This window comes from Capricornis sumatraensis, chromosome 10 (genome assembly GCF_032405125.1).
Source record: "Capricornis sumatraensis isolate serow.1 chromosome 10, serow.2, whole genome shotgun sequence".
Classification (NCBI taxonomy): domain Eukaryota; kingdom Metazoa; phylum Chordata; class Mammalia; order Artiodactyla; family Bovidae; genus Capricornis; species Capricornis sumatraensis.
The window spans coordinates 75,178,477-75,206,096 of record NC_091078.1 but is presented as its reverse complement, the minus strand read 5'-3'; positions in this window follow the sequence as shown (position 1 = coordinate 75,206,096).

Genomic DNA, 27,620 nt, shown 5'->3' with positions numbered 1-27,620 from the left:
TTGCCAGAAACAAGCTCCAAGCTTAAATTAAAAAGGGAATTTTTTTTTGACACAAGCAAATGAAACACTGCATGCTGTATTGACCTTGGGATTATAGTGGTACAAGTGAGAAGGATCTCTCTCTTTCCAAAATTCAGCTTCTCTTTTCCTTTATGAGTAGGGCTCATTCTTTTCCATGACAAGAAGGCTTCATTCATGTTTGGGGGTTGCATGCTTCATTCATATCCTCACATCTTCGCATCTTCAGAGGAAAAAGAGTTCTCTCTTCTGAGACCAAGAGGAGGACTTAGATAGGCTGTGCCAGGTCACATGACTCCTTAGCCCAGTGACTAGGGCTGCAGGGAGGGGACACTGTGGATTGGCCAGACCTCAATCCCATGCCTGCCCCTGAGGCCAAAAGAGAGGACTAAGGAGGCTGTCAGCCTGACAAGTATTATATGGAACTCTATGAAGACAAGCAATTTCCCAAAGAAGATGACAGGAGAGCGCAGGTACAAATACGAAGGAGGAAAGACTTCTGAGTGGAAGAAACAACAAATGTTCACCTTGGGGTCCTAAGAAAAATACATGGAAGACAGACTGTCTTAGTCCTACTATTCTAGACTCAACTCAACATGTAATGGACCTGTGGGTTCAAATGGTTTTACCAGCGTTATTTACGGTACAACCTTGCAACTCGTCTGTGCCATTTTAGTCCCTGACCTCAAATAGTCATTAGTGAACAGAAATCCACAACTTGGACAAAGCAGGAAAGCTGATTCTCCAATTCCATTATCTACTCACTTTGTAAGCCAAGGTTTTGCAAGTTTCCTAATGACCGTGGTTTACCCTGAAAAGAATCACAGGCACCCAGTGCCATAATTGTTGCCATTCTTGTAGCTATTTCTTTTGGCAGCTCCTTGCACTACCTGCGTTATCCATCATTCACCACAGTCTGCTTTCTGTCTGGCACTGAGTCATCAGCCAAAGGTCATGCTAGTCTTTCTTCTCTTTCTTCCTCCCTCCCAGGAAGCATGGCCCCTGGACTAGTAGCCTCTGCATCACCTAGGAACGTATTTTGAAATTTAAATTCTTGGACTCTATCCCAGACCTACTGAGTCCAAAAGAGAAAGAGTAGGGGCCACGGCAACCTGTATTTTACCATGCTCTCCAGGTGATTCTGATGTTCAAGGTTGCTGAATTCTACAACCTATAGGTAATATAATACTTTGTTGTCATACTGACCTCATAACTCTCCAACAAATGCTTCTTCGTTTTGATTCCTGCCTCAAACTCCCCATTGTTTACATAATAAATTATACACCCAGCTTAGTCATCCAAGGACCTGAGGAATGTCATTTCCCAAACTTACTGCATGAATACACGCATGAATACATGAATAACATGTATTTCTTGTTACAAATCTCATTTATTTATTTATTGAGCACTTACCATGAACCAGTCTTCCAGGCACCTTAGACGTGGATCCTCCAGCCTCAGTTGAGCCTTCGGGTGACTGCAGCCCTGGGGGATATGATATGGAAATCCTGTGAGAGATGCTGAGTCAGAACCTCCAAACCAAGCCACTCCACAGAAACGTCACAAATAAGGAGTGATTATTATTGTTTGAAGCCACTGTACTTTGGAGTGACTTGTTATGCAGCAATACATAACTAATATATTAGAGTGCAAGCCTTCTTCTCCCTCACAAATATAGCATACATGGAATTTACTGGCAAGGGTATTTGGTAGGAAAGGGTGGCTTTATAAGTATGGAATGACAAACCAGAGGTTTAGAAGCTCTGTCAAGGTACGTTGCCATCAATGTTAAAGAGTTCGTAAAAGAACCAGTGAGAGAAATCAACCACCACCATTTGAATTTAACAGGCCTTTGTCAGTGCCCTACTCTGTGTATGTCATGGTGTCACAGATTAAGGTTAACATGACAAAGCACCACAAACTGGTATCTTAAAATAACAGAGATGTATGCTCTCATAGCTCTAAAGGCTAGACGCCTGAGATCAGGGTACCGGCAGGACCATGCTAGGAGAGGATCCGCCCGTGCTTCTCTGCTAGATTCTGGCATCGCCAGGGATCCTCAGCCTGACTTGGTCTGCGTGCACATCATTTCAGCCTCTGCCTCTGCTGGGAGGCAGCATTCTCCCTGTGTCTTCATGCCGCCTTCCTTCTGTGCGAGTCTGTCTCTGTGCCTCTACTCTTCTTACAAGAGCACCAGTTACACTGGATTACGGTCTGCCCGAAACACCTCATCTGACCTTGTGACATCTGAGAAGACCCCATTTCCAAATAAGGTCAGAGTCACAGTACTGAGAATTAGGACTTCAACAGCTTTTAGTGGGGGCAAGATTCCACCCTGAACGCTTAGAAACAGCTGAGATAATTTCCCACCATGATGACTAGAGGTCCATTCATACCTAACAATCACCCACATGGCAAGGGCAAGCATCATTTGGGACTACCTCATGGGCTAAAAGGCAATGCCAGTTCAGTTCAGTCGCTCAGTCGTGTCCGACTCTTTGCGACTCCATGAACTGCAGCACGCCAGGCCTCCCTGTCCATCACCAACTCCCGGAGTTCACTCAGACTCACGTCCATCTAATCCGTCATGCCATCCAGCCATCTTATCCTCGGTCATCCCCTTCTCCTCCTTCCCCCAATCCCTCCCAGCATCAGGGCCTTTTCCAATGAGTCAACTCTTTGCATGAGGTGGCCAAAGTACTGGAGTTGCAGCTTTAGCATCATTCCTTCCAAAGAAATCCCAGGGCTGATCTCCTTCAGAATGGACTGGTTGGATCTCCTTGCAGTCCAAGGGACTCTCAAGAGTCTTCTCCAACACCACAGTTCAAAAGCATCAATTCTTCGGTGCTCAGCCTTCTTCACAGTCCAACTCTCACATCCATACATGACCACTGGAAAAACCATAGCCTTGACTAGACGGACCTTAGTCGGCAAAGTAATGTCTCTGCTATTGAATATACTATCTAGGTTGGTCATAACTTTTCTTCCAAGGAGTAAGCATCTTTTAATTTCATGGCTGCAGTTACCATCTGCAGCGATTCTGGAGCCCCAAAAAATAAAGCCTGACACCGTTTCCACTGTTTCCCCATCTATTTCCCATGGCCTTCAAAGGATGAGTAGCATTCTAGGCACATGAACCACAGTGAGCAAAAGAAAGAAGTCCAGAAAGCCGAGCAATATTCCTCCATATTGAGGAATGTGGAGTTGCTCTATGCTTGACCAGGAGCAAAGATGTGTAGCCAGGTGGCTTCCCAGGTGGCTTAGTTGGTAAAGAATACACCTGCAACGCAGGAGACCTGGATTTGATCCCTGGGTTCGGAAGATCCCCTGGAGAGGAGAATGGCAATCCACTCCAGTATTCTTGCCTGAGAATCCCCATGGACAAACAAGCCTGGCAGACTGCAGTTCATGGGGTCACAAAGAGTCGACAAGACTGAGCGACTAAGAACAGCACAGGGAGGTAGTGCGGGCTTCCCAGGTGGCACTAGCGGTAAAGAACCCATTGCCAGTGCAGGAGACATAAGAGATGTGGGTCCAGTCCCTGGGTCAGGAGGATCCGCTGGCAAAGGGCATGGCAACCCACACTAGTATTTTTGCCTGGAAAATCCCATGGACAGAGGAGCCTGGCAGTTCATAGAGTCGCAAAGAGTTGGACACAAATATAGCAACTTAGCATGCACACAGGGAGGCAGTGATTGCTAATCTAAGGAATGTGTATGAGATTCATGGAACAGACACCACCAATGCCCTGCCCATAACCCCTCAAATCTCTTTACCATTTCTGTGCCTGAGGTCAGGTGAAAGTGGGCCTTATGGGACCTGTAGGCAACTCACAGTGAGGCAGCCCCTGCTGCCCAAGGGCAAGTCTCTGGGGGAGATTGCAGATGAGAGCCTTCAGCTGCAACCGTGCAGGCAGCCACTGAGAAATGGGAGTGAAAAGCGGCCCAGTGGGATCTGGGTGAATACCGCAGCCTTTGCTGTACTAGGGAGAATCCAGGTGCTGAGGTTCTGGCAGCAGGTGGAACTAAACCTATGCAGACTTGAAGCCACGTCTGCGCTGAAGACATGGGTTTGGGATTCATCTAAATACAGGGATATTAACTCCCAGGAGTGAGTGAGATCAGACAGACAGAGCAGGAATTGTTCAAGGATGGCCAGAAAACAGAAATTTAGAGAAATCTAAGTTAAGGAGATCAGCGTGCATGTATTTACTTAATTGGGCAGCTCCAGTCCCTAGATAATCGCCACCCAGAGTGAAAGCTAGTACCTCAGGGAGTTTTCAATAAAACTGGCAAGTCTCCAACATTGTTTAGGGACTGAATAAAAAGAGTCATACCTGTTCTATACAACTGAGGTTCATTTTCATAGAGGACCTTTGAGAGACACAAGGTCTTTGCTCAAAAAATGTGACCCATATTTGTGCAGAGATCAGGCTCTTGGATTTGGATTTTGACTTAACCACTTATTTAACTGAAACACTCTGAACAAATTATTACTTGCTTTTTTTGAGTTTCAATTTCCGCATGTATTAAATGGCAAGGATAAGAGTACCCACCTAAAAGAGCTGTTAAGAATATGCAAGGAGACAGTACATGTAAAGAGATACTATGGTCAATGAGGGGTGGGGTGTGGGTGGTATTTGTGATCATGTGAGACCTCAGAGGTCTCTCGGGTTACCCGTACGGTGCCCAAAAGCACAGGCTTTCAGAGTTCAAATCCTGGCTGTGCCACCTACTAACTCTAAGATCTTGTGTTCAGTTTCCTTTTGGGTGTACATAATACCTATCCATCCTATGTGGCTGTTATGTGGATTAAATAACCTAATACACATAAATATGCTTAGAATGGTACCTGACATCTAGTGAGCAACTTTCTCCCAGGAAAATTTTCATCACTCTCCACTGCTGGACGCTCTGTTATTATGGTACTGCTCAGCACTAGCTGCACTATACATCAGGCTTTCAGCCACCACTCTTCCAGGAGAAACATCACTGGCCTTTCTCCCCCGAAGGAAGGATTTTGCTAAAGGGACTGAATTTCCTTCTGCAACAAAAACTCCTCAAAGAAAAATAAGCTAAGCCTCCAGCCATGTCACGTTGTAACTTGGCTATCTGTTAGCTGACAGAATGCCTGCTTTTCATATTGGCACAATCATTCACATCTAGTTTCCAAGTGTGTTCCTGCTGCTCTGGTGGTGACCAACAGGGGAGGGTGGGGACCAGGGCTTACTGCCCCACATTTTGCTCTACATTTGAAATCAACCTTGCTTCTTACATTTCCCCTCTCTCCCTTACTCCTATGTTCCCCACCCCCACAAACTGCTCTCATCCAAGGCCTGGGAAGATGAAGTTGTGTTCTTGCTTTATTTAAAATGAACAGAAACTAGAGGGAGAGGGAGAGGGTGGGATGATTTTGGAGAATGGCATTCTAACATGCATACTATCATGTAAGAATCGAATCGCCAGTCTATGTCTGACGCAGGATACAGCATGCTTGGGGCTGGTGCACGGGGATGACCCAGAGAGATGTTATGGGGAAGGAGGTGGGAGGGGGGATCATGTTTGGGAACGCATATAAGAATTAAAGATTTTAAAATTAAAAAATGAATGAATTAATTAAAAAAATAAAAATAAAATAAAATGAACAGAAACTAAACCATCTAGATTTACAGGTTTCCCCCACTATCTGAAAGTAGAATGAAGCTTTTGTAAGCCAGACTGGCCATCAAGTAAAGACGCAATTACCTCAGGACACATCTTGATAAGGGATGCACAGGATAAGTCAGGATAAAGCACAGATGCTCATGAATGTAGTTCAAAGCTATGGTGGCCTGATGCTGAGATGCTGAGTGTGGCTCCTGAAAGAGCTGGGTGGTGTCCCTCATGCTGCCCTTTTGACAACTCACTTCAAAACCAACCCTGAACTCTATTCTGACTTTTAGTCTTTTCTGCTTAAAGCAAAAATCCTCTTTGGATTTCATTCAGTTACCAAAAACAAGTACTATTGTAGGTGTTTTTTAAAAAGTAGTGTAAAACAAGCTTTTGAAAAGTGGAGGATACCTGGGTTCCCTCTGGTGTCCAGTTGAATGTATTCCAGTTTTGTTCCTTTCAAAGGGCAAGCATCGTTTCTTTATTGGTATGCCTATAGCATCCAAAGGAAAAAGATGGTGACTGATTACCACCTCTTTCCAGAATATTCTTGTGTAGTGCATTCCAACAGAACTTTCTGCAATGATTCAAAGATTTTTATCTGTGCTGTTCAATATGGTGGTCACTAGCTGCAAATGAGCACTTGAAATATGGCTGTTGTGTCTGAGGAGCTGAATTTTTACTTCGTTTAAGTCTAAATAACCACTCGTGGTTAGTGGCCACAGTGTTAGTGTAATTCTAGAGCTGTGACTTTCAAATCTTAACGCAGACAGAAATCAACCTTATTAAAAATGCAGATTCTAAATCAGCAGGTTTGGGGTGGGGCCTGAGAGTCTGCATTTCTAACAGCCTCCTGGGAGGCTGATGCTGTTGGTCCCTGGTCTACTCTTTGAGTAACAAGGGGCTATGATTCTCAAATTCGACAGCTTCTTGGGCTCCCCTGGGGAGCTTTAAAAATTACTAATGCCTGGGTCTGACCTCTAGAGATTCTGACACAATTGGTCAACGTGTGGCCTGGACACAGAGACATTTAAAGACCTCCCGGGGGTGATTTTAGTGGACAGCCAAGGTTGGAGGCACCACAGTGCACCGCCAATGACCTACTTAATGTTTTTTAAAATAACTGTCATCCCAGAGAACAGAATGCTAGCTTCAGAATAATCTCTGAAGGGATCTTCTTGGTACACGGCCAAACCTTAGAAAGTTTAGACTGATTTTGCCCATCCAGACTAGAAATGTTGGAAATGTTATTCACAGTCAATCCAATCCAAGCTGGTGTGGCTGTAGAGAGCCAAGTGGGGTGGGAAGTGCAGAGCTGGGAGACCTGTGGGAATCACCCCAGGAGATGCTCAGCCTATATTTGTCTGTTCTCCGAGGTCCCCAGTGGGGCTATGCCACTCCACATCCCCCTAGGTGCTGACCTATGCTACAAGAGACTGAAGATCACAAAAGTTTAGGTCATGGGCTCTGCAGTCAGAATACTGAGGTTTAATTCTAATTCTGATGTTTATTAGGTCTGTGATTTGAGCAAGTTCCCACGAGTACCTGGGCCTTGATTTTCTCACCTATAAAATGGGAATAAGTACAGTACCTTCCTCCCAAAGTTGTGTGAAGCTTGGTAAGTTTCTCAGAACTCTGTGAACTGTTCAGCTGTTATTATTACTTCACCACGTCTTTGCCTCATTTCCTGTGTTTGAATCTCACTGAGCAACTTCTAGCTCATTAAACCCACCATGCTCTCATTCACCACGGGTCCTTTGCACATGCCAGTGTTTCCTGCATGGAGTTATTTGCTTCCCCTTTAGATCTAGTTAATGCCTTCACATCTTTGTTAGATCAGTCCAACTTCTCCTGGGAAGTGTCTCGTCTTTTTTGCCCTATATGTCTAATCTTTCTCAGCCCCCTTATGAGTACTTGGTTTGGTTCATTCATTCAATAAACATTATTTGAGTACCTATGTTGTACTATGTACTGTTTCAGCTCTGATAATACTGCAGAAAACAAAAAAGACAGTCCTTATTCTCATAAAGCTTACATTCTGGGATAGATGGACCATAAAAAGAGAAACAAAATAAGAGAGAAAAGAGGTGTGGATGGCCACTGAAGTCGTCCAAGAGTAGTAATGATTGCAAACACAGAAAACCCGGAGGAGGCAGGGAGCAAGCCATGTAGACAGTCGAGGGAAAAGCATTCCAGCCAGAAGGAATGTCAGATGCCAAGGAAACATTGCAATGTCACATTTTGTGACTCACCAATTAATCGCTAATGCTCAACATAGATTATAAACTCCGTGGCTCGGGGTGGGAATCACACGTTTTTGTTCTCAGCACCCAGCCGCTTGGCGTGCAGTGGGTGCTCACTTAATATGTTGAATGAGTGCACTCATCGGGTTTTCCAGAATTTCTGGAGAACGTGTGTGTTAGGAGGTGGGAGTGGAGAAGCGAAGTAGTTGTGTGTTCCCTGAAAAGTCTCCTGCCAACCTCACCCCCTCTCACCTGTTGAAAGTAACTGTTGGGAGAAAAATCTCTTGAAATGGAGTGTTATTCCCTTCTTCTTCACATATCCTTTCAACGATCTTCCTTCTGCCCAGTCAGAGGGATCCATCACCCTGGAAAGGATTAGGACTGTGTGGCAGGAACGCAGAGAGGGGAAAAGAACTGATGTTCCAATTTTAACTCCTGAAACAGGCACTTGAAGCCCATTTCTGAGAATTCAACAGTCATGAAAGGCAAGGCTTCTGATGTATAAAACTGGTGTTTGTAAAAGGAAAACATTTAATAGATTCACAGAATAGTCTTTTTTTTTCTTCCTCCAAATCAAAAGGCAAAGCTGTGAAGGAGGAGGACATGAATTTATATATGAGAAATACATTCAAAAGCAAGCTGTAGGGGACCCAGAGTGGCTGGGAGGGAGGAGGGATGGGAGAGCTGGAGAAGTTGGGGCCGATGGGGAAGGTAAGGCTTTCAGCATCAGAGTTGGCCTGGCCCATTGTGTCAATCAGGATCCCCGCAGAGCATTCAACCAAAGACCATTCAGCTAGGAGACCATTATCAGAGGGGTGACAGGGTGAAAAGAGTTACTAAGGGAGGTGGAGACACCCTGAGACAAGCAACACCAGGAGGCGTAACAAGCCTCAGCCAGAAGGGGTAGGAGGCAGTGTTTCTGATCCCAGGGAGAGCTGGTACCCAGGAGGAGCTGCCTGAAGCTGGAGCCACTGTCTGAGCCCCAGTGCAGAGGCAGGAAGAAGCAGAGCAAAAACAATCCCACTCTCCTCTCCTCCCACCCTCCCAGCTCCTGCTGGTGCCTCTGCTTGGCCCGAGTGCCTACTGTCTACAGGTGTTTTGGGGTGTCCTACACCATGCCTCCAGGCTCTCTGCTGAGTTCTGTGCAGTGTTCGACTCTTTGCAACACCATGGACTGTAGACCACCAAGCTTCTCTGTCCATGGAATTTTCCAGGCAAGAATCCTAGAGTGGGTTGTCATTTCCTGCTCCAGGGGATCTTCCCAACCCAGGGATCAAACCTGCGTCTTTTACATCTCCTGCACTGGCCGGCAGATTCTTTACTAGTGCCACCTGGGAAGCCCTGTGCTGAGTTCAGCCACAGTGAAAACTCCTCATAAGCTCAGACTCCTGCTGATAGCATCCCTCCTTCAGCACAACTACTTTTCCTCTCTGGGCATCTCTGAAGGTGGGGAACCCATTCAGCCATTGTGTAAGTTATCCCCAGAAGTGAGGGCAATTTGAACCATCACAAGCAGTTCTGGGAGCTGCAATGGGACCAAAGGCTCCCACTGGGCCATTCCTAGGAGGGGCATCTGGGACCCTTCTCAGAGGTCCCAGCAGGATCTTTGGCTTTGACTCTCCCTCTTTTCTGGCCCCCTTACTCCAGAGCTCTGCTACTGGTTGAGTTCTCTGAAAGCAGTCTCTGAGACAGAATTTGGGGTACACAGTTTTATCAGGGAATCAACTCCTATCAAAGGAACACAACAGAAACAGGCTCGGGTGGAAGGAGAAGCTAAGACGTGATGCAAAATCAACAATGCCCTGGGCTGCCTGGGAGGAGCTCGGAGCAAGTCCTGGGTGTCCCTGTGGAGCTGAATGGTCCCCCAGTCTTACTCAGGCTCTGAGTACGGGTGCACAGGAGGATGCCAGCATCCCTAGGAAGGACAGGCGTGACCTTGGACGACCCAGTGGGGTGCTCTCTCTGCAGCTGGAGCAGACCCTGAAGGTGCTGACAGCGGGGCAATCAGTCCTTTGAAGGAGGGTCTGAATGGGCATCTCCACGTCCCCTGCAACCTTTGAGAAACCAACAACGCTCAAGTCCTGACATGAGGCTCTACTCGTGCGGAAGCCCAAACAAAGACAGTGGGTGAGGCACAGCCAGGATCAGGGTCCAAGGGCACCGAGTCAGGGGTAGCAGGGAGGAGGGGAGAGAAGGGCAGAGACTAGTATGCCCATCCTACATGGATGGATCACAGCCAGTCTGGGGAATCGCAGACAAGTTCAGTGAGATTAAGGCTGCCCTCCTCTTGGACTGAGTTCTCCCACGTGAACCCTACCTTCCTGTGTCAAGGCAAACCTGTGTGGATGCTCAGAAGACCCTGCAAGGGGCAGTCTTTCAGCCCTTCCTCAGGAGGATCGAAACAGAACATTCAGAGACGACCTTTTAATTGCCGCCTAAGTGAAATCTACTTTCACTTGGGAATGGTTCAATTTAAAGCTTTTACAACATTACAGTAAAGAAAGCATCATCCAGTGAAAGCTTGCTATGACTTCTGGCATTATCCTTTGCATTTATGACGATTACTTCATTTAACAGATGAGGAAAATGTGACTCAGAGAGTTTAAGTAACCTACCCCAAGTCACACAGCCAAAAAATAACAGAGCCAAGATTAAGAGACATACCAACTGAAGTAAATGCCACATGTTTGGCACTGAAAGGCACATTCCCAGTAAGTTCTCTGTACATACATTCCCCTCGTCACACACCCTGAGGCAGAGCAGCAGGCTGGGCTGCTGGTTTTTCCATCCATCTGGGATGCCCAAATCAAGCCGGATTTCCAGCAGCTTCTCACGTACTCCCTGCCTGTCTTCAATCACTCTGTAACAACCCCTGCCTTGTTCATCACTGCTTTTCCTTCTCTGCCTTCTCTAATTTCTCTCCATATCCTTTATGATGAGCCATGGTACAGAGGGTGATTTACAGCCTCTGCTCTCATCTGCCTAGGGTTTTGAAAAAAAGGAGAAGAATTAAATTGGATGGAGCACTCCAGGAATCTGTCTCCAGCTTTCAGACCCTTCTTTACCCCGTGAAGCATCATGCTGTGTTCTAATGGCTTCATAATGGGCACCTTAATCTACCATTAAACTGACTCTGGAAGTGCCCCTCACTGGTCACCTTGGCCATCGGTCTGCTTGCTGACTCAGGGCATCAGAAGGTGGGGCCCATTCCGAGATTGGTGAGGTCCTAGGAGGGAAGGTTTCCTGTCTTTCTGGGGTCACAACTACAAATGCTGATGAGGGCCAAAAAGGTAATCCAGGTAGAGTGAGCTGGGGGCGGGGATGGGGGGTTGGGGGAGGGCTCTGGTGACCTGTATAAAGGAGCAGTCTCAGCTCAGCCCCAGATCCCCCACCCCCACCCTGGAACTGTTGACTTGCAGGGATCCGGGCCCAGATCTTCCCATGTCTCAACACAAGCCAGGAACGCAGAATTTATGTATCATCTCCCCCTTTTTAAAATGTCAGCATCTATTTTAAAACATTTTTAAACACCGGCCAGGCCAAATAAAACATGTCAGCTGGCAGCTTTAGTCCCAACTGTGAACTCTGTCTCAGAGAGACCCAGAGACTCCCGCTGAGTCCTTCCTGGCCCCAGAGATTCCCTACAGCTCTGCTCAGCATGAATAAGAAAATAAGAAATCGGTCACTCCAACTATCCAATTAGCAGCCGCTGCACATTCCTTTCCTCTCCCCACTGGAGGGAAGGAAAAAAAAAGGAAAATCCAGCCCTATTTTGATTTGGATCAAACTGGGGATGTTACCACCTATTTGAGGAGCTCTGGGGCTTGCGTTCTGGAGGCCAGCGCTGGCCCATGCCTCAGCCTGAGCTCCTCTTACATCTGGGTCCTGAGTGCCAAACCACAGCCACCACAAGCCAGGGAGACTTCCCCGGCAGGCCCGCAGGGAAAGGGGCCCTGTGCAAGGGTTGGAAACCAGTGAGACTGAGCCTGGAGGCATGGCTGGGCTCAGGATTGTGTTGTCATGGTGACCTGCAACTACCAGAACCACTGCTCCACTCGGAGACCACTTTTATGGGGCTGGGTGGGGTGTGGGGGAGGTTCTTTCTCCTGTTGAGTCTTGTCAACAACATGGCTATCTATTCCCCTTGAGTTCAGCAAAAGTACCATTTTTGAGAGTAAGTATGCAGTGGGTACGGCCTGTGTTTCTACATCAGCCTTCCACAGAGTATCTGAGTGAGCTTAGGCAGGATGTTCAACCCCTCCGTGCCTCAGTTTTCTTATCTATAAGATGGAGGTACTAGTTGAACTGAACTTGAAGGTAAGGATTCAATAAAGTTAATTATGTCGTACATCTCCAGTAGCTCCTGGCATATAGTAAGTACCATGTGTAAGGTATAGCAATCTATTATTTATTATTATTATTATAGAAATATTTTTTGGAGAATCTGCTGTCCCCTTTACTTATCTATTGGGTCTCTCAATAAGACCACTTGTACTTTTGATAGCACTTCTCTCTTCCATCTTCTCTGCTGAAATTCCACGCAATGTTCAAAACCCACCCCCAGTACCTCTTCCTCCTCCACACCAGGTACAATTATCCTCACCCTCTGTTCAACTCACTTCCTACATTTCTGGCACGTGCAGGCAGACCTCAGCGATATTGCAGGTTTGGTTACAGAGAACTGAGATTAAGCAAATATGGCAACAGAGTAAGTCACATGAATTTTTTGGTTTCCCAGTGCATATAAAAGCTGTGTTTACACTATACTATAGTTTACTAAGAGTGTAATTAATGTCTAAAAGCATTCATACCTTAATTTTTAAAAGCTTCATTGCAAAAAATGCTAATCATCATCTTATAATACAGAGTTGCCACAAATCTTCAATTTGTAAAACAAAACCAAAAAATGCAGTACCTGTGAAGTGCAATAAAGCAAAGCAGAATAAAACGAGGTCTGCCTATAGAGTAGCACACTTATCTCAATTTGCTTTAGACCATAGCTATGTGTGATTATGTCTTATCTCCTTGGAGATAGTGACCTCATCTTATTCTTTATATCTACCATAGCACCAAGTCTTCAATATAATAGGTGTTAAGTCAATATTTGCTAAAGATACATTAAATGAATAAAGGAATTAGATTTCCTGAAATAACCAGGGAGATTCAGCCAGAGGAAGTCTAAGGTTTTAGAGCAAAGAGCTCTCAGATTAGATTTAGACTCAAAGAAATTTTAGGAGCTATCAATTGGTATGTTTTTATTTATCATTTACTGAATGCCTGCTGTATGCCAGGCACCATTCTTAACCATTTTCTCAAACTATTCTGGATCCTTCCCGATTCTCTTGTGAGATTTGCTTTACTTATATTATCCTCCTAGGGAGGATGCTGAGGTTCCAGTGATCATAGTGACATGCCCAAGCACCTGTGGCTGCTCTGTGGCAGAGCAGTGATGTGAGTCAGGGAGCTTTTGCCGATGGAAGGAGACCCTGAAAGAAATATTTGAGTGCAAACAGTCCATTCAGGAGGTGGTCCTGGGGAGCATGGTAAGGAATAGGGAAGAGAATCAGAAGGAAGGAAAACCAATACAGCGAATAAGAGTAGTTATCTCTATAGGTAACTGAGGCTTTGGTGGGGGCTGCTCTCCAGGGGGCCCACCACCTTTGCACATGCTTCCTGGCCTGCTCATGGGCTGAATATACCCCTGTGGGCAAAGAAAGCCCAGAGAGGTGTGTGCACCCAGCAGTGGTGCATGCCACTGAGATGCGTGGGACTGAAACCCTTGCCACCAGGAATGGGCAGATTCCAGAGTTGTTCATCTTTCCACCAGGCTACAGCAGGGATCCTCAATCTCCAGGATCTAATGCCTCATGATCTGAGGTGGGGCTGATGTAATAATAATTGAAATAAAGTACACAATACATGTACTGTGCTTGAATCATCTTGAAACAATTCCCCACCCCCTCCCACCCCTGTCCATGGAAAAATTGTCTTCCATGAATTTGGTTCCTGGTGTCAAAAGGTTGGGGACCACTGAGCTACAGGCCAGCTCTGCCTATACTTCCTGACGCTCTTATCTGGGTCTGGGCAGCAGACCCCTCCTCTGGAGGCATTTCAACCCATTTTAGGTGATGAATTCCAACACCTTGATGTCTTATTTTACTCTTCTTGAAACACATACACACATCACAAACATAAATCTGTAGAAGGAAAGATTTCCATTTGGACAAATGAAGCAAAGCTTAAAGGGGCTTGAGAATCTGGCTGAGTGTCATGTGGAAGACTCAGGACCAAGCAGCAGCCAGAAGTAAGTCTTCACATCCAGAGAATAAGAAAAGAGTTTTGTTTTATTTTTGTTTACTGAGTTGAAAAATTAACCTGTTGAACTGCCTGGTGAATAGTAGAAATGAGCTCTCATTGGTGAAGTGAAGTGAAATTTGGGTGCAATTCAGGACTCAGGCCCTGGCTGAGATCTTCTAGAGATGTACTACATAAATGTAAAAGTATAGCTACTTCCCTGGCTGTATTTTAGACTGTGGTGCCTGTGGGAACAAGGAACCACCAGCCAAGAAGCACCGGGCCCATTTTATCTCCTCTCCTTCCTTCCCAGGAAGCTGTGTGGCAAGTCACGTGGGCCACAAGTGAAGAATGCAGGCTTGGGAAACATACAGGCCTGGGTCCAAATCCCGGCTTAGTTGGGTGTGAGGATCTCAAAGTGAATTAATAAGTCACTTTGGGGTTGGTTTATTTCACTAATATGATATAAACAATTGTATCTACCCCTAGTGGTGCTCTGGGCATTGAATGAAGTACGTGCGTGCACTGGCTGGCACAGTGCCTGGATGCAAATGGACAGGAGGCAATTTGGTTGAGGGATTGCTGCTAGATTCTCTACAGAGTATACGGAGCTGGCAGTGAAGAAGTCTGAGATGTTAAGGGTCAATCCTGCCCCACGCAAGTTTGCTTACAAGTTTTAAAGGGGCTCTTGAACACACATAAGAAGGTTTATCAACTTATAAATCATTAACAAGTGAGCAGCCAAGAAATTCATATGACCTATTTTTGTTGCCACCACACATCAGCATAAGAGGGTTCATTCATGGGAGCATCTAGTCATTTTTGCCTAGTGGTTTTTCTTAGGGTAAAGTCTACAAGCCCTATTCATGAAACAAGAGGCCCATCTCTAAAAGATTTAAGCCAATCCACATAGAGTGAATCTCTTTAATATCATCAAGAGGAAAACATATCTGATATTTATGAGGCTTGTCAAAGGTCAGTATTTACACACACACACACACACACACACACACACACACAACACATATACTTCTGACATTATGGAAGCTAATTAGCAAAGCTTTGGTTGTTATTCAAGACGTGGGAAACTAGAGAACTGGCAACAGGCCCCCTACAATGGACCTCTCCGGCCTCCCCTGGACCAGGCAGCCTCGACTAGGCTGCTCTCAGCAATAGTAAGCTATAAATTCAACAAACTCATAGTATTGCATTAGATAAGCTGAAGGCCTTTTAAGGAAAACTGGAGACATCATAAACCTGGAACATAGTTAGCGTTCAGTAACTGATAGCAGCTAATAGCTTTTAGCTTGTATCTCTACCTCTGCCTGACTTCCTGGTCAGCTCTGACTCTCTAGCATGGTCTGTTTTCAAGAGGAAAAGGTCAAATTCGTGGAAAACTAAGAGATTGTATCATCTCCACCCAGCTGGCACTTGCAAAGGCTAAGATCAAGGAGGTTTGCATTTTCTAGGCAGCAGGGTTAGGAACGAGGAGGAGCTGGGATGTATTCCTCTCCCAGCATCCCAGTGCTTAGGCCTCTGGTAGCCAGGACAGCTGCCTACTGAGAGTCTACAGCCATCAGTCTCCTAAAGAGGCTGTCTGGGCTGAAGAGAGACATCTCCTCAACAAGGCCTCACCCACTTCCATGGGGGCTTCATCCAATGACTGGCTGACATGGGGGTATGAAGTCCTGACCTTCCACCCCTGTTCCAGTTCAGATGACTCTAAAGGTTGCTCCCAACAGAGAATTCCATGGAGAGTCAGCTGAGGACCCCCGCCAACTGTGCGACTGCACTGTAGCCCTACTTTTCCCTCTGCCCAGTTTATTTCCTTCCCCTTCTACAGATGTCATCTCCTGCTCACCAAGATTTATCTCAAAGTCTGCTTCCTGAGAAACCCAACATGCAGAAGGAAAACAGGGAAACACCAAGCTGCAGCACAACTTATGTCAATCAGATTTCAGATCTGGGGGCCACGGAGAGCCAGGGATGCTGATGGTCTTCATGACAATGCCGGCGAAATCCTGAAGCCAGGCACCCAAGGATCAGCAGACAGAGGGAGGGATTTTCATAAATACAAGCTTCTTCCAGTTAATAGGAGGTTGCCAAACTCAAACCTCAAGCCAACTTGCTCCTGAAGCTTCTCCCTTTCCAGACTTCCCTTCAAATGTCTTTCAAGAAATCTAGTGCACAGGAACAAATGATCAGGCCTGAAATGTAATGGATTCTGTGATGCTAGGAGGAAAGCAGGGCACTGTAGAGCCTTATAGATCACTGGTTCCAGACTATAACTGTCAGATGAGGAAACCAAGGCCTAGAAGGGGGTAGAGACAAGTACAAGGTCTAAATGACTTGCTGGTAGATTTAGGACAGAACCCCAGATTTCCCAGAGCCATCCTAAATTCCCTAACTTACCCAACTCCATTGTGGGGCTGGTGGACAGAGAAGAGAAGGGAATAAGGAGAGGGATAGAGCCAAGACTCCAAGTCCTACTGGCCTGAGCCAAAGGCCTCCATTATCCTCGCTCCTAACTCCACGGGTGAGGACTTATTGGAACAGAAAGGCCAATAGAGTAATAATGCAATCTTTTATTGAGTACCTACTAAGTGGCAGAAGTCCTGTGAAGCACTGTGACTCACTGAAACCATCATCTCATTGAATTCTCACAACAACCCAATAACAGTGGATGTTATAATATCTCCTGTATAGGAAAGGAATCAGACTCAGAGAGGTGAGGTCATTTTCTCAAGGATACTCAGCCAAAGGGCAGTTGAATCCACTGGGCCAATTCACTTTATCGCTCCCTCTCTTCCTCAGTGTAATTTATAGTCCCCTGGTCTCTTTCCAGATCCCTGGAGACTTTCATTTCTTTCCTTGCTTTTTAACTCTTCCTCTCCATTTCAAACTACAAGAAGAGGAAATTTACCCATCCTGTAAAAGAGTATTTACAACCATGGCAGCCTGGGAAGAAGAGAAGCATTTGAGATTGGAAGTTGCTGGACTCAAATCTTGACTCTGTCACTTGGTAGCTCTGTTCCCCATCTGAGCCCCTAGTTCCTCACTGGCAAAAAAGATAAGTAGAAAACCCATGAATATCTCTATCTTGCTGGAGCAAAATTCTTGGCCCCTTCTTAGAGATCCTAGAGGCCTTCTATTCCAATAAGTCCCCACCCATGGAGTTAGGAGCAAGGATGTTCTTAGGGCTGATAATTACTGGCACAGGAAGAAGGGTGAAGAGTGGAAACACCACCTATAACCCAGACTAGTCATTCTCAAACTTCAGTAGTCACAAGAGTCACTTGCAGGCAGAGTCAGGTTCGTGGGTGTGTGTACTGTGCAGTCACACAGGACTCCTTGCTTAGAAGACTCTAGCTATGGTTCAGTGCTATGTTGTCACCATCTTGACATTCTTAATGATTCTGAATAAGAGCCTTGTGTTTTCGTTTCACAGTGGGCCCCATGAATTACATAGCCCAGTCTTGTCTGAAGAACTTATTAAAACACATAACTGGGCTCACTTCAAGGAAGGCAGGCCGCTTGTTTGCATTTATGACAAAGTCCCAGGTTGAGCTGTTCCTACTGGTCCGTGGACCACGTTTTGAGAGCCATGACTGAGACAGTGGCTGTAAGCCCCTGATTGTACATTAGAATTGCCAGCAAAATACCTGGTCTTCACTTTTACCTAGTTGAATGGAATTATTATGAGTGTATTCCTAGTTTCAGTACTGAAAACCACTCAGAGCAGAGAACTCTGAAATTTCCTCAGGAAAAGAAACCCATGTAGGCAGGAGTTACCCACACAAACACTCAGGCCTCATCCTAAATCCAATGTTGTGGGGAATCTCCAGAGAAGAGTCAAAGAGGTTTATGTTCAACAAAAACTTGAGATGATTTTTAGCCTGTGCATCGGAAACACTTGAGATCTTGTTAGGCAGTAGGTTCTAGACAATTCCAGGTAAACTAGTTGACCTGGGACGGTCTCAAGGGTTTACATATTTCCCCTGCTCCCTGGGAATGCCAATGCTGCTGATCTAAAGACCACACTTGGAGTAGCCCAGGTCTAGGCTAAAGAAACAAGAAGGGGATGGTGGCACTTAAAATTTGGTGAAGCAATCTCCAATCGTCCAGGCTAAGAAGAAGATGTAATGTAAAAAAGGCAATGCACCCCAGCTTCAGCTGGTACATAAAGTCTTTACTGCATACGATAAATCATATGTTAGAGATCATTCTCAAAGTGGGGTCAAAAAGCCCCCAAGGTTGCTGTGCTCATTCTACAGATGAGGACCACACAGTTAGGGCTTAAGAAATCCTTAGAGGAGTTCCTCAGTTTAACCCATCAGAACCCAGGCCAGCTCTCTCTAAGCCTTCATCCTCTCAGTGGTGAGGTTGGCAACATGCCTGTTAATCTATTTTATGGCTACTCTGGACATCAGAACACCATAGACCTTTTGAGGGCAAAATTTCATACCAACTAGTGTTCCTGTTATTTCTGTAGAGTGACAAGTTCTTATAGAGTATCTGCTCAACTTTTCAACATCTTCCAGGAGAAACAGATCACAGTGTGGCACACTTCCTGTCCTGCAAGTCCTTTCAGTTCAGTTCAGTTCAGTCGCTCAGTCGTGTCCAACTCTTTGTGACCCCATGAATTGCAGCATTCCAGGCCTCCCTGTCCATCACCAACTCCCGGAGTTCACCCAAACTCATGTCCATTGAGTCGATGATGCCATCCAGCCATCTCATTCTCTGTCGTTCCCTTCTCTTCCTGCCCCCAATCCCTTCCAGCATCAGAGTCTTTTCTAATGAGTCAACTCTTTGCATGAGGTGGCCAAAGTACTGGAGTTTCAGCTTTAACATCATTCCTTCCAAAGAACACCCAGGACTGATCTCCTTTAGAATGGACTGGGTGGATCTCCTTGCAGTCCAAGGGACTCTCAAGAGTCTTCTCCAACACCACAGTTCAAAAGCATCAATTCTTTGGCGCTCAGCTTTCTTCACAGTCCAACTCTCACATCCATACATGACCACAGGAAAAACCATAGCCTTGACTAGACAGACTTTTGTTGGCAAAGTAATGTCTCTGCTTTTGAATATGCAAGTCCTTTACCCTCAATCAATTCCCATATCTTTATTGAGCTCCTCAGGAACTTATCAGCTGTTGGAACTGAAAATATAGCCAGGAAAGAGGCAGTGAGGATGAACTGTGAGTGGGCAGTATGGAGACGGGTTCTTAAGAAAACTCTCCAGGATGTAGAGACCGTGAAGAGTTTCCCATGAGTGGGTGGAGAGGACAGTGTCCAGGTAAAGGGTCTGAGCACATGAACAGCTATACAGCATGTAAGGGTCAGCAAAGATGCAGGCTGCTAGGATGTAGTGTTGGACCAGATCATTTTAGGTTCTCTTGGAGCTAAAAGGCCCCTAGCCCAGCTTACTCCTGATGGGAAACTAAGGCTCCAAATGAGGAAATGCGTTGATTGAGCATCTTTCAACTCCAGGTAACAGACAGAACAGTCCCAAGGAAGGCTGACGCATTGCCTAAGCTGGGGATGATTCTTTGGCAACTGAAATGACAAGCGCCCAACCCACCTGTAGGCAGAGCAGTTACCAACAAACCTCCCTCACCAGAGTGCTGTCATAAATTAATCTTTAATTCCCACCACTGGGTCTGTGGTGCAGCTAATCACAACCACTAATTGCTATGACAAGCTTCTCCCTTCTCTTTTTTATGTTTCCATATTAGCCTGTTTAGTATGCTTTGTGTCTGTTTATTTTATAGCCGGAAATACTTTTAATAGCCTAGTAAATTGAAAACGGACTTTACTACCATCTGACTTTACCGGAATTTTACAACCATTCAATTAATGGTATCAGTAATCTTCCTTCATAATTAGGCAGTTAGTAGCTTTGTCAGGCACTGCTGTTCATGAAATTAGTACTCAGCATCCACCTAATCGTATTTTGGGGGGCTCCAAATGGAAAACTCACAAGCATGGGGGCTGCCAGGATGGAATGCCACAATAAGCTAGCTGTAAATATCGCCTGCAAATATATGGTTTATTATGGTGATAACAGGCATTTGTAGCTTACATAAATCTGAGCATTCCTGCTGACAGAGGAGAAATGGTTTTCCTCGGTTGCTAGGAAATAGAGTTTGTTCCTGGGTTTCACACGCTTCACTGCCTTCTCTGGGCAGCTGATAGATTCTCTACATGAGGGAATGGCAGCCGTTAGCCACCCCAGTGCAAAGGTAGGGAGCATCAAATCCAGTTCCCCAGGTGTAAACACCCAAATGAGTCTATTTCATGCAAGATGATATTGGGGAGCTGGAGCTACGTTTAAAAGGCAAGCGGAGGCTGAGGCTAGACCACTCGGCAAGAATGATCTGAAGCCTGATTTTTAATGTCTGAAAACAATCACAATTTCATACGCCCAGGAATTTCTGCCAACTGTCACATTTGAAAGGAGACAGATTGTTTAAGTGCATGAGAAACTGGCAACTGGGAACAAATCACGTATCACCCAAGTGGCCCTATTTCCATATCGACAGCAATTAAATCCCCCAGATAGATTGCAACATTTAATAAAGAATTAAGCTCCTTTAAAAAAAATAGTGTCCTCTGGTAGAAACAATTCAACAACACAAATAACTTCTTGTGATTGAAAAATTTCATTATATATGCACGTTTGAATAAAACTTCAGCAAATTACCCAATTAGATTTCTGACACTCTCCTAAATGTCCAGACAGTGGATTGCAAACACTGACAAACACTGTAATTTCACTTTTAAAATCTGCATAACTGCCAGGTTTCCCAAACTTCTGAATTCTGATGAAGCTTGAAATGCGACTGAGTCATAGTTTCTTGAGCTATCAAGAGGCCATCACTAGAGATTTGATAAAACAGGGTCCTGTGGGAACGGGGAAAAGCACAAAGATCTATTTGAGCTAAAGTGAGAGATTTAACCAGATTTAACCAGGACAGTCATTTTGTAGAATGAGAATGAGATCTGAATTATGACACTTCCATTTCGACTACCAGCTGTGTGACCCTAGGCAACACGCCTAACCTCTCTGGGTCTGTTTCCTCCCTCATAAAATGGGAACAATAATATTTCTTCATAAAATTATTGTGAGGATTAAAGGATATAATGTAATGTAAAGCATTTGCTGCAGGGTAGTCTGCAATAAATCATAGCGTTTTGTCCTCCCTCTTCTCATCCTTGCAAATATCCTAGGCAGACTCCACCCTTTCCCCATTCAGTTCAACAGATGGCAAATCCTGCAGAAGAACCCAAATTAAGGCCCTATTCTCAAGGCATTTTCAATCTACTGGACTTTTCACCTCCCAAAAAATGTCACTGGAGGAGGAGAGTTCTCTCAAATCTGCCTGAGCCTATCACATGGACCTCCTTAGACAACTTTCTCTGAAAGGCATACATACAATGTGACTAAACATAAAAGCAGAAAAGATTTATGATTTAAGTTGTAAGCAGTTTGCTGGCATTCACCCACTTCTCACAAAGTAAAAATTATACTGGTGGACACAACTGTTTGTATCACTAGAAGACGGTTCCTTAACAGTTCAGGAAAAAAAGGACTCTCCAGTCCACAGGACAACAAAATATCCTGCTTCTTTGTAAGTAACTAAGGAAGGACAGGGAGGTGCCCGTAGGAAGGGAGCAGCCTGGGAGGTATTCTGGAGAGGTGGGTGGGAGCCAGAGTGTAAAGCAACTTGTAACTCACTTGAAGGGGGTTCCACTTTACCCTGGGTGGAACAGAAAAGTGTTAAGGACCATGAGGTGTGTGAGTCACACTGTTAGAAGGCGTGAGAACATGACAGACTTCACTGTCATGTCACCTTAGTGCCTGAGCACCAAGTCGGGCACAGAGTTCAGATCAAAGACTGTGGGCAGGAAGGAGATGTGCCAGAGTCTCTTTATAAGGTGCCTGCTGTGCCGGGTGGAGGTGGCAGCTGAAGGCACCGCAACAAGGGCTGATGGCTTAGGACTGGCAGCAGCCAGCCTGGAAAACCCTGATGGGTACTCAGCTGTGTCAAGCTGAACTGAGGAATGAGGCTGTATACGTGTAATTTATGTACCTGCTTGAACTCTGAGCTTACAAATAAATTTAGCTCCTGGCCAACAGCCGGAGCACGTGTTGCTGGGCTGGAGGGCTGCCATGGAGGACAACCAGAATGGAAATTGAGAACAGATGACGTCCTGTGTGATCGCTTGTTGGAGAAAAGCCACCACCCACCACCACCATCACCATCACTCTTTTACTCCAGATCCAGTTCACCCGACCCTGGGGAGCTGAGAGCAGGCAGAGCTTGGTTTCCAAAACTCTCAAGTTACTTTGTCTTTTTCCAAGGTCACATTGACAAACCCTGTGAACTTGGGCAAATTAATTTCTCTGAAGCCTTTGTTTCCTCACTGTAAAATGGAAATGATAAAACTATCTACCTTATAAGGATTAAATAATATATATGTAAAACACTTAGAATAGAGCCTGTCACTTAGGAAGCACTTGTTCACAGTTAGCTATTATCATGATTACTGTCACAGTGACCTTATACAGGCAGACCTTGGAGACTCTGCAGACTTGGTTCCAGACCTCTCCAACAGAGCAACTGTCGTGATACAGCAAAGCACATGGATTTTTTGCTTTCCTCATGCAGGTAAAAGTTATGTTTATACTATACAGTAGTCTACTCAGTGTGCAACAAAATTATGTCCAAAAATGCACATATATTAAAAGACTTTAATATAAAGTCTAAAAAAAAATACTAACCATGATTTGAGCCTTCACAGAGCCATAGTCTTTTTGCAACAGTCACATCAAAGATCACTGGCCATAGATCACCGTAACAAATAGAATAATCATGAAAAAGTGTGAACTACTGCAAGAATTACCAATACTTGACACACAGACACAAAGTGAACAGATGCACCAGGGAAAAAATGGTGCCGATACACTTGCTTGACGAAGGGTCGCCACAAACCATGGTATGTGAAAATAAAAAATAAAACAGTATCTGTGAAGGTCCATAAAGCAAACTGCAATAAAATGAGGTCTGCTATATAGCCTTTGGACATGTTCAACTACGATCATCCGGGTGAGGGATAAACTAGCTTAGGATTAACATATACACAGTAATTTATATAAAATAGATAATCAATAAGGCCCCACAATATAGCATAAGGAACTCGCCTAAATATTTGTAATAACCAACACATGTAAGAATTAAAGATTTTAAAATAAAAAAAATTAAAAATAAAAAAATTTAAAAAAAATTTTGTAATAACCTCTAAGGGCAAAGAATCAAAAAAAGAACACACACATACATATATATATATATAGACACACACACATTTATATATATTACTGAATCACTGTTGCACACCTGAAACAAGTATGATATTGTAAATCAAACTATACTTCAATAAAAACAAACAAAACCTCATCATTCAATGTTCACTTTCTGTGGGTTAGTTGAGAGGACTATGAAGGTAAATTACACACAAACTCTGTATTCCAAGAGTTCCCCAATATTTACATTTTAACTGAAGCTTTAACTAATCCAACCCCCTAAAATGGCAGAGAAAGTTGAGAATTTCCTTGATAAAGCCACTGAGTGTTGTCTGTCAGGAAACCTTCACAGGCAATTATTGCTTTCTTGCCCCCTGAATGTCAGGAATTCAACTTATCCTCCCAACAACCCAAGGAAGTAGGGGAAATTACTGCTGCCCCTTTTTTATAGAGCGAAAACAAGAATGTTATTCTTAGTTATACAAATAACTGTTACACAGCTGATCAGGACAGTGGTAGGATTTGAACCACTTACCTCACTCCAGAACTCAGCCTCTAAACCACCATGCGTTATATGGTCTCTTAGGGTATGGGATGTCAAGGCAAGAAGCAGCTGGTATAAACGCAGCAAGACTAATTAAGGAAGGGATTTTTGAGAGCAGGGACTAAGTCAAACAGCTGAGGGTCAGCCAGGGAAAATGGTGACTCTCTCCATAAATTTAATATATTCTGTCTGGAGGCAAGAAGTCAATTAAAGAATTTCTCAACATGCAATACTGACTGAACACCCACTGGACACATGCCATCCTGCTTCCCCAGGGCCTGGAGCTCAGATGATACTTAACAACCAACCTTGAATTAGTCCTGGAAACCCTATAGCACAAGGAAATTTTCTCACTAAACACCAAGGAATGGAATGTTTTCCTCTCCAACTCCCTGGACTCTGACCACTGGACAAGCTTTTACCTGCCAATGATGAGCCTAGTAGTGAAGCAAGATGATTAAAAGCTTAGACACTAGAGATGCCAGCTGGTTGCACTTGGAAGCAGTACCATCTTGCCCCAAGGAGTGTTTTGAAATATGTGGGGGTGATTCTAGTTGCCTCAGGGACTGGGAGGCCCCACTGATAGTTCAGTTCAGTTCAGTTCAGTTCAGTCGCTCAGTCATGTCCGACTCTAATGGGCAGGGATTAGGGGTGCTAAATACCCTGGAAAGCATGTGACAGTCTCGCCCAGAGAATTATCCCATTCTAAATAATGTTAGCAACCCTGTTAAGACACCATCGCAGACATTTCCAGGTCTCAAACCTTCTGCAGCCACTATTCATGGCCATGTGGCTGTGTTTAGCAGATAGAGGCAAGCTCTGGCTGTAGAGGTGGGGACAAAAAGAAAGAGTGACATCAACTTTCCCTCTGTTTTCCTCTGATCAAACTGTCATAACAAAATACTATAGACTGGGAGACTTGCACAAGCAATCATTTTCTCATACATCGAGAGGCTGTAACTTTACCAAGATCAAGGTTCTGACTGATTGGGTTCTGGTGAAGTCGCTCTTCCTATTTCATGTATGTATATATATCAGTTGTGTCCAACTCTTTGTGACCCCATGGACTATACATATACAGTCCCTGGAATTCTCCAGGCCAGAATACTGGAGTGAGTAGCCTTTCCTTCCTCCAGGGGCTCTTCCCAACCCAGGGATCGAACCCAGGTCTCCCGCATTGCAGGCAGATTCTTTACCAGCTGAGCCACAAGGGAAGCCCAAGAATAGTGGAGTGGGTAGCCTATCCCTTCTCCAGAGGATCTTCCCAACCCAGGAACTGAACTGGGGTCTCCTGTATTGCAGGCAGAATCTTTACCAACTGAGCCATCAGGGAAGCCCTCTCGTGGATGGCTGTCGTCTATCTGTGTACTCACATGACCTCTTCTTTGTGCACATGCTGAGGGAGGGCAAGCAAGTTGTGTGTTTTCTTATAAGGACACTAATCCTATTGCAAGACTCCTACTCTCATTCCCAGGTTGTGCTAGTGGTAAAGAATCTGCCTGCCAATTCAGAAGACATAAGAGATGTGGGTTCAATCCCTGGGTCAGGAAGATCCCTTGAAGGACAGCAAGGCAATCCACTCCAGCATTCTTGCCTAGAGAGTCTCATGGATGGAGGAGCCTGGGAGGTAGTGGTCCATAGTGTCGCAAAGAGTCAAACATGACCTAAGTGCCTTAGCACCCACTCTCATGACCTCTTCTAAATCTAATTATTGCCCAAAGGTTGCATCTCCAAATATCATTATATTGAGGGTTAGAACTTCCGCATATAAAAGGAGACAGGAGCAAAATTCAGTCTTGCATCACAGAGAGGTACTTCTTACTCAAGTGTGAGAGATCCATAGACATATTTTTAAAGTATATATTGTATTAGTCTAGGTTCTCTAAGGAACAGATGCCAAAATGGCATTAAAATATGCTGGGTTTTATTACGAAAAAAAGGCAAGGAGGTGGGAAAGGCTGGGAGAGCCATCAGACCATAATGTCAGACTGCCCAAGTGAAGAACAGAGGGATGAAGGGTAGAAAAAAACAACCCAGAATGTGTGCTGACCAAGGACATTTCAGCAGACTTCATGTCACAGTCACCATAGGAGTCTGTATCTCTCAGAAATGGGTCTGCCGCAATGTTTCCACTGGATGATTAGCTGGGAGCTATGAGAAGTGTGGCTTTGGTACAAATGTAAGGATAGAGTTCATAACTCAGGAACTGGGAATCACTGGCTAGTTATCATCTCTAATTCCAGAGGCATGCTCATGGCCACCACATATGTTAAGAAAGAATTCCCACATAGTCAAAAAATTAAGATGCTTTGCCACACTTTTCTGAGGCTCAGACTCAGAAAACCTGTCTAGAGCTCCAATAAGAGCACATCCATGAAAGCCAGGTTTCCAAAAATAATTATAAAAATAAGGCACAACAAGAGCCAGTGGGATTCTGGTACCAGGGACATTTGTGGCATTAATGTTCTTGTAACAGAGGATTCTACCCTGTGGGGGAAAAGGGGCGGTGATGAACGTTTTGTTTGGATGCGATGGCTTCCCATTCCCTGCAAGTGACAAAGCATATCACATTCTAGGTGTGGCAAGAATCCCAACCTGCTATATTTTTGTTGTATTTTAACTAGCACTTCTTAAACCAGTGTACATTTGAAAGTGAATCTGATCAGTTTAATCCCAGCATGATTAAAAGTGATTAAAGGCTCATCTTCCGGAAATCATTTGAGAAATCCCTGCAGCCTTTTTGTGCATTTCCTTAGAAACAGAGTTGACATCATTTGCTAAAGATAAGTAGGGGGTGTTAAAGAAAGAACACAAATGAACCAATCTATGAAACAGATGCATAGATGCAAACAGACTGTATGCAATGGCTAAGCAGCAAGGTCCTACTGTATGGCACGGAGAACTGTGTTCAATATCCTATGATAGGCCATGATGGAAAGAACACATAATACTTAAAAACTGTGTGTATATATGTATATATATATATATATATATATATGGAAGTGGTTTAACCACTAAGTTGTTCCCGACTCCTGTGACCCCAGGGACTGTAGCCTGCCAGGCTCCTCTGTCCATGGGATTCTCCAAGCAAGAATATTGAAGTGAAGTGCCATTTCCTTCTCCAGGGGACCATCCCAACACAAGAATCGAACCCAGGTCTCCTGCATTACAGGCAGATTCTTTACCAACTGAGCTACAAAGGAAGCCCACAAATATATATATATTATATTAATATAATATATTATATAATTATATATAATAATATAATATATATGTATATATATAATAGAGTCACTTTGCCATATAGTAGTTAATTAACACAACATTGTCAATCACCTATACTTTAATTTAAAAAAAATTTTAATTTAAAAAGAGAGAAAAGAGTGCTTTGGAGTTGTCCCCCTATTAGGAAGTTGAGGTTGCCTGCTAAAAAACCATGCCTTATCCTCAAATCTGCCAAGGCATTGCCATAGTGCTAGAGTCTAGACCAGGAGCTGGCAAATGACATCCCCTGACCAAATCCAAATGCTGCCAATTTTATAAGCAAAGTTTTATTGGAATGCCACCACA